We start from the raw sequence: 10,909 nt of genomic DNA on the forward strand, positions 1-10,909 counted from the left end.
TGCTTTCGATGGCGTCTTGGGTTTGACGGGCGATCTGGAGGCGGCGCTGGCTTTCTTTTCGGGAGCGGACGCAGCCTTTCTAGCCTTCGATACGGCGACGCTCTTCTTTTCGGCGGCAGTTTTCTTAGACTTGGCCGAAGCGGCGGGGGGCGGCCTTCTTACCGGCTTTTGAGGCGGATCCTTTTTCGGCGGACGTCGGCGCTGACGCGACGGAACGTTTAGCAACGCCCGTCTTCTTGGATTTCGCCGATGACGACGCGGTCGCAGCGGCAGATCTCTTTTTCGTGGCGGACGGAGCCTTAGCTGCACCGGTGACGGCAGAAGCCAACTTGAACGAACCGGAAGCTCCTTTTCCTTTGGTTTGGACCAACGAACCGGATGCGACGGCGCCCTTAAGGTACTTCTTGATGAAAGGCGCAAATTTTTCCGCGTCGACTTTGTAGTTGGCCGCGACATATTTCTTGATCGCCTGCAACGAAGAACCGCCGCGTTCCTTCAAGCCTTTGATGGCGTTGGTGACCATCTCCGAAGTGGGCGGATGAGAAGGTTTGCTTCTCGGATTTTTGGGCTTCTTCTCCTTCTTCACCGGTGAGGAGCCGGAAGTGGCACCGGCGACCGTCGAAGCTGCTTGATTTTCTACGTCGGCCATATTTTCGTCTATCGCGCGCGCGTTTTTTTCTTTTTATTATAGGTAGGCTTATTCTTCGGTGAAAGAACGAATGAACTTTACAGAACGAATTGGGCGCCAAAGTCAAAGTGTTGGCGCGTTCGAAAACGCGCGGACCGCGGACTAAACGAGAGCCTTCTCGTCGAGTTAGAAAATTCAGTGGGCCTCGAATACAGCTTTCGCGTGATGGCATCGTTCTCTTTACGCGAAGATCACCGCCTCCGGGTGCGGGAACATGAGCGATTCGGTCGGCGATGGCCTCCTGAATAACCTCAAGTTTTCCCGGACGACCAGCCGACCTCCAAAAGCGAACAAGGACCGATCGAACGTCGACTCGAACAAAGACCCTCCGAAACAAGGAGATGACATCCAAGTTCGACGCCGACGTTACGCGTTTTCCACGAATAACAGGAAAGTTCCGCTTTCGACCAGACAAACTTGGAAGCATCCTCTACAAGTTTCACGAACGAATCGGTCGAAAAGTACGTGCGATCTTTTCGAAAATCGCCTCGCAAAGAGACGCAGCACGGATCGGAGCGACGACCGACGAACCTGCAGAGTGTAGGAAAAAAATTCACAAACGGTCGAAGATGACGTCCGAGAAGGTCGAATTTTTTCAAGAACGAAGATAAAACCTTCGCCTTTCGTAGGAGTTGATTTTTGAAAACGATCTTGACGAACAGGTCGGAAAAAAAACGATGTCAATTTCGGACTCGACCATGAGAAACGAATTTGTACGACGAACGGACTTTTCGAACGACTTTTTTCGCAAAATCGACATTTTTTCCTCAAAAATTACCTCACACGACGAAATCCCATCATCGAAACATCACCGAAAACAGTTTTGACGGCGAAATTCTCGTCAATTTTACGAAAATAAAGGGAAAATCAGACGGACCACCGTCGAACATCCAGCGACGGGAACGGACGAGTTTTTTAATTTTTCTTGCCAATTCATTGCGAAAGAAGCAATTTTTCTCGACGAAACCATTTTATAATCATAAAAAAAACTCCCCAAACACCACAAACCAACAAAAATACGGAAATCTTGCATTGTTTGCATTTTTCAGACACTCTAAATAAAACTACGTCGATGTCGGCGGATTTTCAGTCGGTCGTCGGTCGACAGAAATCCAACGAAATTTTCATTTGTTCTTCTCAAAAACGAAAAACAAACAAATCAACAAAACATTCCCTACTATTAGTCGACATTTCGAGCAGAAACTACGAACGTCGAAAGATTTAAAAAATGAAATATGTAGGTGTGCGTGCGTGCGTACTTACTTGAAACTTTTTTCTTGTTTCATCGTCGCACTGGAACAAATTAAATTTTAATGCAATGTAAACGCGACCACACTTTCGACGAAAACATCTCTATGAATCGAACGACGTCGGAAAAAGAATAAATCGAGAAGAGAACAAATCATGAAACAACACACACCCACCCCGCCCGGCCCGGCCAGAGTGGTGGGAATTTCGATGAATGAACAGACAAAGAAACCAACTCTGTTATCAGTTCTAAGAAAGAAAGCAGGTAGCGGCGGCGGCGAACCTTCGACCGTACTACGGTCAGTTCATGAATTAACCCCGTCCGTTCGGAGTTTATTCATCTCCGGTCCGTGTCGGCGTTTACTTCAAGTGGGTGCTATTTCCATCTAAGCAAGCAAGTGAGTAAGTAAGTTCTCAAATTTTAAATTACGTTAATCGCAAGTGACTCGTTGAGATCGTCAAACGAACAATTTAATTTAACGCCTCATACGAGTTTTTTTTTTTCGTCATTTTGTCGCAAAAAAAAAACTAAAAAACGACTCGCAAAAAAAAATTTTTTTTTTTTTCTTCTTTTAAATCTTGTACATTTTCTGACATGTGTACCATCGAAAAATGTCACATCCAAACGATCGAACAATCACAAAAAATCGTCAACGTACCATCTTGGAAAATTTTACCAGGCAACGACCATACCACGTTGAAAACTACCGGTTCTCGTCCGATCACCGAAGTCAAGCAACGTCGGGCGCGGTCAGTACTTGGATGGGTGACCGCTTGGGAACACCGCGTGCCGTTGTCTCTACTCTTTTCTTTTTTTATTAACATTTCTGATGTCAAACTTTTTTTAAATATATTTTTCACTATTTATATTTTCTCTCAGGAACTTATATAGTATGAAGACGAAAATTTTTAATTCGTTCGAGTTGAATTTGTGGTTCTGAAAAGAACCGATTTTTTTTCTTTTTTTTCCAACCAACTTCCAAGCTGCTCGAGGAGGATTTATTTTGAACTGGTGTATTTGGTGACGGCCTTGGTTCCTTCAGAAACGGCGTGCTTCGCCAATTCACCGGGCAAAAGAAGACGCACCGCCGTCTGGATCTCCCTGCTGGTTATGGTCGAACGTTTGTTGTAATGAGCGAGGCGACTGGCTTCAGCAGCTATACGTTCGAAGATGTCGTTCACGAAACTGTTCATGATAGACATAGCCTTGCTGGAGATACCGGTATCGGGATGGACCTGCTTCAACACCTTGTAAATGTAGATGGCGTAACTCTCCTTCCTCCTGCGCTTCTTTTTCTTGTCGCTCTTCGAGATGTTCTTTTGAGCTTTTCCGGCCTTCTTGGCCGCCTTACCGCTGGTCTTGGGTGGCATTCTCTTCTAGTCGTCGAGTTAAAAAAACGTTTAAAAACAGAAAACGAGACAGACACGACGTGCACGTTACGACGAGTATACTCGATCTAAAACGCCGCACACCTAAAATCCCTCTATTTATAACGAGCGAGCGACAAACAGGCGCTCCGCCTTAGTTCGTCGTTCGACCATTGCCCTAACGAGATGGCGCTGTACCGACCATATAAATTTCTAGCCTTCGCCGCGTTCGGCATTTATTTCAAGCCGTACGTTTGTCAGTGCGCTTCGTGTCAGTCGCAGTAGGTGTTTTGCTGTTTATATCGTATAACAACATGTCCGGAAGAGGAAAAGGAGGTAAAGTGAAGGGAAAGGCGAAGTCTCGTTCCAGTCGTGCCGGACTTCAGTTTCCCGTCGGCAGAATTCATCGTCTTCTGCGTAAAGGAAACTACGCCGAAAGAGTGGGTGCAGGTGCTCCCGTTTATTTGGCGGCCGTAATGGAATATCTAGCCGCCGAAGTTCTCGAATTGGCAGGAAACGCCGCCAGAGATAACAAGAAAACCCGTATCATTCCGAGACATCTTCAATTGGCTATAAGGAACGACGAGGAGTTAAACAAGCTCCTTTCCGGCGTTACCATCGCCCAAGGCGGTGTCTTGCCCAACATCCAGGCGGTGTTGTTGCCCAAGAAGACCGAAAAGAAGCCTTAAATTTAATTCTTCGCCGCCGTCATCTCGAACGAAAAACAAAAACTTTTATAAAAACCATCTTCACATCGGCCCTTCTCAGGGCCAAAAATTCAACTCGAACGAATTGATTTTTTCGCCAAAATACAACAACCTATGAGAATCATGTTAAAAAGTCTTTTAGATATTTTAAAGTTAAACCGATCAATTAATTCATTATACGAGCGTAGACTGAACGGAAGATTTTCGATTACATTCAACCAAGAAAGATGATTTTTACGACTTTTCATCGTAATTTTTAGAAAAATTCAATGCCCGACTAAAGCACGAACTCGACAACTCTATCTATAATAATTTATTGATTATCTAATTCAAGAAACATTCCGATTCGTCGTAAATTTCTTCACATTTCGCACATTAATCTGTTAAGAACATACACACACACACCGGTCGCCTATACGTGCTCTCCGTCTCGATAATTTCTTGCAGCAGCAGTCGTCAGCGGTGAGCCGTAATACTACAATCAATCGTTTTATTTGCTATGAGATTTTGTTTCAAGTCACGTCTGAGGAGAGTAACTCTACCCCATATTGGACATAACCTCAAATATACTCTTCGTGGCAAAAACGTTCTTTTAACGATGGTCATTCTAACCTAAAACTGCTGTCAAAATTGTCAAAGTCGCCGCCTGGATCACAAATTAAAATGATCACTCACTCCGTACGATTTTCATTTCGATTTGAAGACAAACACACAATTGAGCAACATATTTAATTCGTTTGATTTATTTTGTGGTTCTGAAAAGAACCGTTTTTTTTTTGTTTGTTTGTTTGCTTGCCTGCGGGGGGTTTGTTGTTATTCCTCTGAGGATGCGGATACACGTCATAAAATGATAAAATTAACCGCCGAAACCGTAAAGGGTACGACCTTGACGTTTCAGGGCGTAGACGACGTCCATGGCGGTGACGGTCTTACGTTTTGCGTGTTCGGTGTAAGTTACGGCGTCACGGATGACGTTCTCGAGGAAGACCTTCAACACACCTCTGGTTTCTTCGTAGATGAGACCGGAAATACGTTTCACACCACCACGACGAGCCAATCTTCTGATCGCCGGTTTCGTTATACCTTGGATGTTATCGCGTAGAACTTTGCGATGACGTTTGGCGCCACCTTTTCCCAATCCTTTGCCACCTTTACCACGACCGGTCATCTTGATAAAATTAGGAAATTCTTCGTACAAAACGACGTAGCTTCGACCAAGTTCGTTATGGAACTAACGTCAAAATTTCATTCCGCGGGACTATTTATAAGTTACGGCAGCTCCACCTCGCGTTAAAAACGAATCCACCAATGGCGTCGCCGTATGACTCATCGAGTTTATAAAACGGCCGTTGGCGCGACGAAAATTTTCAGTTGACTTTCGAACGTTCGTACGTACGGTCGGTCGTTCGGTCGAAGCAAGCAAGCAAGCCACTACCTACGTTAATTCTTTTCATTTGATTCATCCGATATCCGAGATGGCGAGAACTAAACAGACGGCTCGTAAATCTACCGGTGGCAAGGCACCTAGAAAACAGTTGGCCACGAAGGCGGCCAGAAAAAGCGCTCCCGCCACCGGAGGTGTCAAGAAACCTCACCGTTACAGGCCCGGTACGGTCGCCCTTCGTGAGATTCGTCGTTATCAAAAGAGCACTGAACTTTTGATCCGCAAGCTGCCTTTCCAACGTCTCGTCCGAGAGATCGCCCAAGATTTCAAGACCGATCTCCGTTTCCAAAGTTCGGCCGTGATGGCACTTCAAGAAGCCAGCGAGGCTTATCTCGTCGGCCTCTTCGAAGACACCAACTTGTGCGCCATCCACGCCAAACGTGTCACCATCATGCCGAAAGACATCCAATTGGCGAGACGCATTCGTGGCGAGAGGGCTTAAATTTCCTCCATCCATCCATCCATCCATCCGATCCGACCATCTAGAATTAACAAATTCTTCATCTTCGAAGGTGTTAAAAGAAGAAAAAAAAAATCGGTTCTTTTCAGAACCACAATTATTTTCCAACGAATTGAAAATTTATCGTTCGCGCATGCAACTTTTTGAGATTGAAAAAAAAAAAAAAAAAAAAAAAAAGTTAGGTTATGTGATTTATTCACAAAATTCGTACTTACATAAAACGATAAACTTTTGCTTTTTTCTTTCACATTAAATTTTCTTTTAACTGAGACTATTTGAAACATTATTATATAATAAAGTTTATCATTCTTTGTAATAACACTGTTTCGACAGTCAAATGAATAGACAAGAAAATCAAATGAAAGTATGTATCTCCTCAACAGAATGTGCATTGTCCAAGCGAATCTTTCGTTCGTTTCTTGAAAATAATTGTGGCCCTGAAAAGGGCCATTTATTTGTATCGATGGTGCCCCTACGTCGATATATACGATCGGAGCACGTTCCCGAAACCACCAGGACGTCGTCGTCGTTGAAAAAATTAAATCATCGTCGTCGACTTTTCACTTCTTTCTCTTGGGTGAAGCGGTTTTTTTTCGCTTTGGCGGTGACGGCTTTGGCCGTTTTCGGTTTCGGCGCTTTCGGTTTCTTGGTTGGACCGGCCTTGTTGGATTTCTTCGCTTTCGATGGCGTCTTGGGTTTGACGGGCGATCTGGAGGCGGCGCTGGCTTTCTTTTCGGGAGCGGACGCAGCCTTTCTAGCCTTCGATACGGCGACGCTCTTCTTTTCGGCGGCAGTTTTCTTAGACTTGGCCGAAGCGGCGGGGGCGGCCTTCTTACCGGCTTTTGAGGCGGATCCTTTTTCGGCGGACGTCGGCGCTGACGCGACGGAACGTTTAGCAACGCCCGTCTTCTTGGATTTCGCCGATGACGACGCGGTCGCAGCGGCAGATCTCTTTTTCGTGGCGGACGGAGCCTTAGCTGCACCGGTGACGGCAGAAGCCAACTTGAACGAACCGGAAGCTCCTTTTCCTTTGGTTTGGACCAACGAACCGGATGCGACGGCGCCCTTAAGGTACTTCTTGATGAAAGGCGCAAATTTTTCCGCGTCGACTTTGTAGTTGGCCGCGACATATTTCTTGATCGCCTGCAACGAAGAACCGCCGCGTTCCTTCAAGCCTTTGATGGCGTTGGTGACCATCTCCGAAGTGGGCGGATGAGAAGGTTTGCTTCTCGGATTTTTGGGCTTCTTCTCCTTCTTCACCGGTGAGGAGCCGGAAGTGGCACCGGCGACCGTCGAAGCTGCTTGATTTTCTACGTCGGCCATATTTTCGTCTATCGCGCGCGCGTTTTTTTCTTTTTATTATAGGTAGGCTTATTCTTCGGTGAAAGAACGAATGAACTTTACAGAACGAATTGGGCGCCAAAGTCAAAGTGTTGGCGCGTTCGAAAACGCGCGGACCGCGGACTAAACGAGAGCCTTCTCGTCGAGTTAGAAAATTCAGTGGGCCTCGAATACAGCTTTCGCGTGATGGCATCGTTCTCTTTACGCGAAGATCACCGCCTCCGGGTGCGGGAACATGAGCGATTCGGTCGGCGATGGCCTCCTGAATAACCTCAAGTTTTCCCGGACGACCAGCCGACCTCCAAAAGCGAACAAGGACCGATCGAACGTCGACTCGAACAAAGACCCTCCGAAACAAGGAGATGACATCCAAGTTCGACGCCGACGTTACGCGTTTTCCACGAATAACAGGAAAGTTCCGCTTTCGACCAGACAAACTTGGAAGCATCCTCTACAAGTTTCACGAACGAATCGGTCGAAAAGTACGTGCGATCTTTTCGAAAATCGCCTCGCAAAGAGACGCAGCACGGATCGGAGCGACGACCGACGAACCTGCAGAGTGTAGGAAAAAAATTCACAAACGGTCGAAGATGACGTCCGAGAAGGTCGAATTTTTTCAAGAACGAAGATAAAACCTTCGCCTTTCGTAGGAGTTGATTTTTGAAAACGATCTTGACGAACAGGTCGGAAAAAAAACGATGTCAATTTCGGACTCGACCATGAGAAACGAATTTGTACGACGAACGGACTTTTCGAACGACTTTTTTCGCAAAATCGACATTTTTTCCTCAAAAATTACCTCACACGACGAAATCCCATCATCGAAACATCACCGAAAACAGTTTTGACGGCGAAATTCTCGTCAATTTTACGAAAATAAAGGGAAAATCAGACGGACCACCGTCGAACATCCAGCGACGGGAACGGACGAGTTTTTTAATTTTTCTTGCCAATTCATTGCGAAAGAAGCAATTTTTCTCGACGAAACCATTTTATAATCATAAAAAAAACTCCCCAAACACCACAAACCAACAAAAATACGGAAATCTTGCATTGTTTGCATTTTTCAGACACTCTAAATAAAACTACGTCGATGTCGGCGGATTTTCAGTCGGTCGTCGGTCGACAGAAATCCAACGAAATTTTCATTTGTTCTTCTCAAAAACGAAAAACAAACAAATCAACAAAACATTCCCTACTATTAGTCGACATTTCGAGCAGAAACTACGAACGTCGAAAGATTTAAAAAATGAAATATGTAGGTGTGCGTGCGTGCGTACTTACTTGAAACTTTTTTCTTGTTTCATCGTCGCACTGGAACAAATTAAATTTTAATGCAATGTAAACGCGACCACACTTTCGACGAAAACATCTCTATGAATCGAACGACGTCGGAAAAAGAATAAATCGAGAAGAGAACAAATCATGAAACAACACACACCCACCCCGCCCGGCCCGGCCAGAGTGGTGGGAATTTCGATGAATGAACAGACAAAGAAACCAACTCTGTTATCAGTTCTAAGAAAGAAAGCAGGTAGCGGCGGCGGCGAACCTTCGACCGTACTACGGTCAGTTCATGAATTAACCCCGTCCGTTCGGAGTTTATTCATCTCCGGTCCGTGTCGGCGTTTACTTCAAGTGGGTGCTATTTCCATCTAAGCAAGCAAGTGAGTAAGTAAGTTCTCAAATTTTAAATTACGTTAATCGCAAGTGACTCGTTGAGATCGTCAAACGAACAATTTAATTTAACGCCTCATACGAGTTTTTTTTTTTCGTCATTTTGTCGCAAAAAAAAAACTAAAAAACGACTCGCAAAAAAAAATTTTTTTTTTTTCTTCTTTTAAATCTTGTACATTTTCTGACATGTGTACCATCGAAAAATGTCACATCCAAACGATCGAACAATCACAAAAAATCGTCAACGTACCATCTTGGAAAATTTTACCAGGCAACGACCATACCACGTTGAAAACTACCGGTTCTCGTCCGATCACCGAAGTCAAGCAACGTCGGGCGCGGTCAGTACTTGGATGGGTGACCGCTTGGGAACACCGCGTGCCGTTGTCTCTACTCTTTTCTTTTTTTATTAACATTTCTGATGTCAAACTTTTTTTAAATATATTTTTCACTATTTATATTTTCTCTCAGGAACTTATATAGTATGAAGACGAAAATTTTTAATTCGTTCGAGTTGAATTTGTGGTTCTGAAAAGAACCGATTTTTTTTCTTTTTTTTCCAACCAACTTCCAAGCTGCTCGAGGAGGATTTATTTTGAACTGGTGTATTTGGTGACGGCCTTGGTTCCTTCAGAAACGGCGTGCTTCGCCAATTCACCGGGCAAAAGAAGACGCACCGCCGTCTGGATCTCCCTGCTGGTTATGGTCGAACGTTTGTTGTAATGAGCGAGGCGACTGGCTTCAGCAGCTATACGTTCGAAGATGTCGTTCACGAAACTGTTCATGATAGACATAGCCTTGCTGGAGATACCGGTATCGGGATGGACCTGCTTCAACACCTTGTAAATGTAGATGGCGTAACTCTCCTTCCTCCTGCGCTTCTTTTTCTTGTCGCTCTTCGAGATGTTCTTTTGAGCTTTTCCGGCCTTCTTGGCCGCCTTACCGCTGGTCTTGGGTGGCATTCTCTTCTAGTCGTCGAGTTAAAAAAACGTTTAAAAACAGAAAACGAGACAGACACGACGTGCACGTTACGACGAGTATACTCGATCTAAAACGCCGCACACCTAAAATCCCTCTATTTATAACGAGCGAGCGACAAACAGGCGCTCCGCCTTAGTTCGTCGTTCGACCATTGCCCTAACGAGATGGCGCTGTACCGACCATATAAATTTCTAGCCTTCGCCGCGTTCGGCATTTATTTCAAGCCGTACGTTTGTCAGTGCGCTTCGTGTCAGTCGCAGTAGGTGTTTTGCTGTTTATATCGTATAACAACATGTCCGGAAGAGGAAAAGGAGGTAAAGTGAAGGGAAAGGCGAAGTCTCGTTCCAGTCGTGCCGGACTTCAGTTTCCCGTCGGCAGAATTCATCGTCTTCTGCGTAAAGGAAACTACGCCGAAAGAGTGGGTGCAGGTGCTCCCGTTTATTTGGCGGCCGTAATGGAATATCTAGCCGCCGAAGTTCTCGAATTGGCAGGAAACGCCGCCAGAGATAACAAGAAAACCCGTATCATTCCGAGACATCTTCAATTGGCTATAAGGAACGACGAGGAGTTAAACAAGCTCCTTTCCGGCGTTACCATCGCCCAAGGCGGTGTCTTGCCCAACATCCAGGCGGTGTTGTTGCCCAAGAAGACCGAAAAGAAGCCTTAAATTTAATTCTTCGCCGCCGTCATCTCGAACGAAAAACAAAAACTTTTATAAAAACCATCTTCACATCGGCCCTTCTCAGGGCCAAAAATTCAACTCGAACGAATTGATTTTTTCGCCAAAATACAACAACCTATGAGAATCATGTTAAAAAGTCTTTTAGATATTTTAAAGTTAAACCGATCAATTAATTCATTATACGAGCGTAGACTGAACGGAAGATTTTCGATTACATTCAACCAAGAAAGATGATTTTTACGACTTTTCATCGTAATTTTTAGAAAAATTCAATGCCCGACTAAAGCACGAACTCGACAACTCTATCTATAAT

General features: G+C 44.9%; 2 non-coding genes across 2 annotated transcripts; both read left to right on the forward strand.

Moving 5' to 3' along the window:
- The first annotated feature begins 2,615 nt into the window (after positions 1-2,615).
- Positions 2,616-2,735, forward strand: LOC148169349 (5S ribosomal RNA). The gene has a single exon (XR_015770687.1). It is a non-coding gene; the product is annotated as a 5S ribosomal RNA (ribosomal RNA).
- A 6,468-nt stretch (positions 2,736-9,203) lies between these two features.
- On the forward strand, positions 9,204-9,323 carry LOC148169350 (5S ribosomal RNA). Its single transcript, XR_015770688.1, has one exon. It is a non-coding gene; the product is annotated as a 5S ribosomal RNA (ribosomal RNA).
- The last annotated feature ends 1,586 nt before the right edge of the window (positions 9,324-10,909 follow it).

This window comes from Gnatocerus cornutus, chromosome 8 (genome assembly GCF_029298725.1).
Source record: "Gnatocerus cornutus isolate USDA-ARS CGAHR chromosome 8, icGnaCorn1.1, whole genome shotgun sequence".
Classification (NCBI taxonomy): Eukaryota; Metazoa; Arthropoda; class Insecta; order Coleoptera; family Tenebrionidae; genus Gnatocerus; species Gnatocerus cornutus.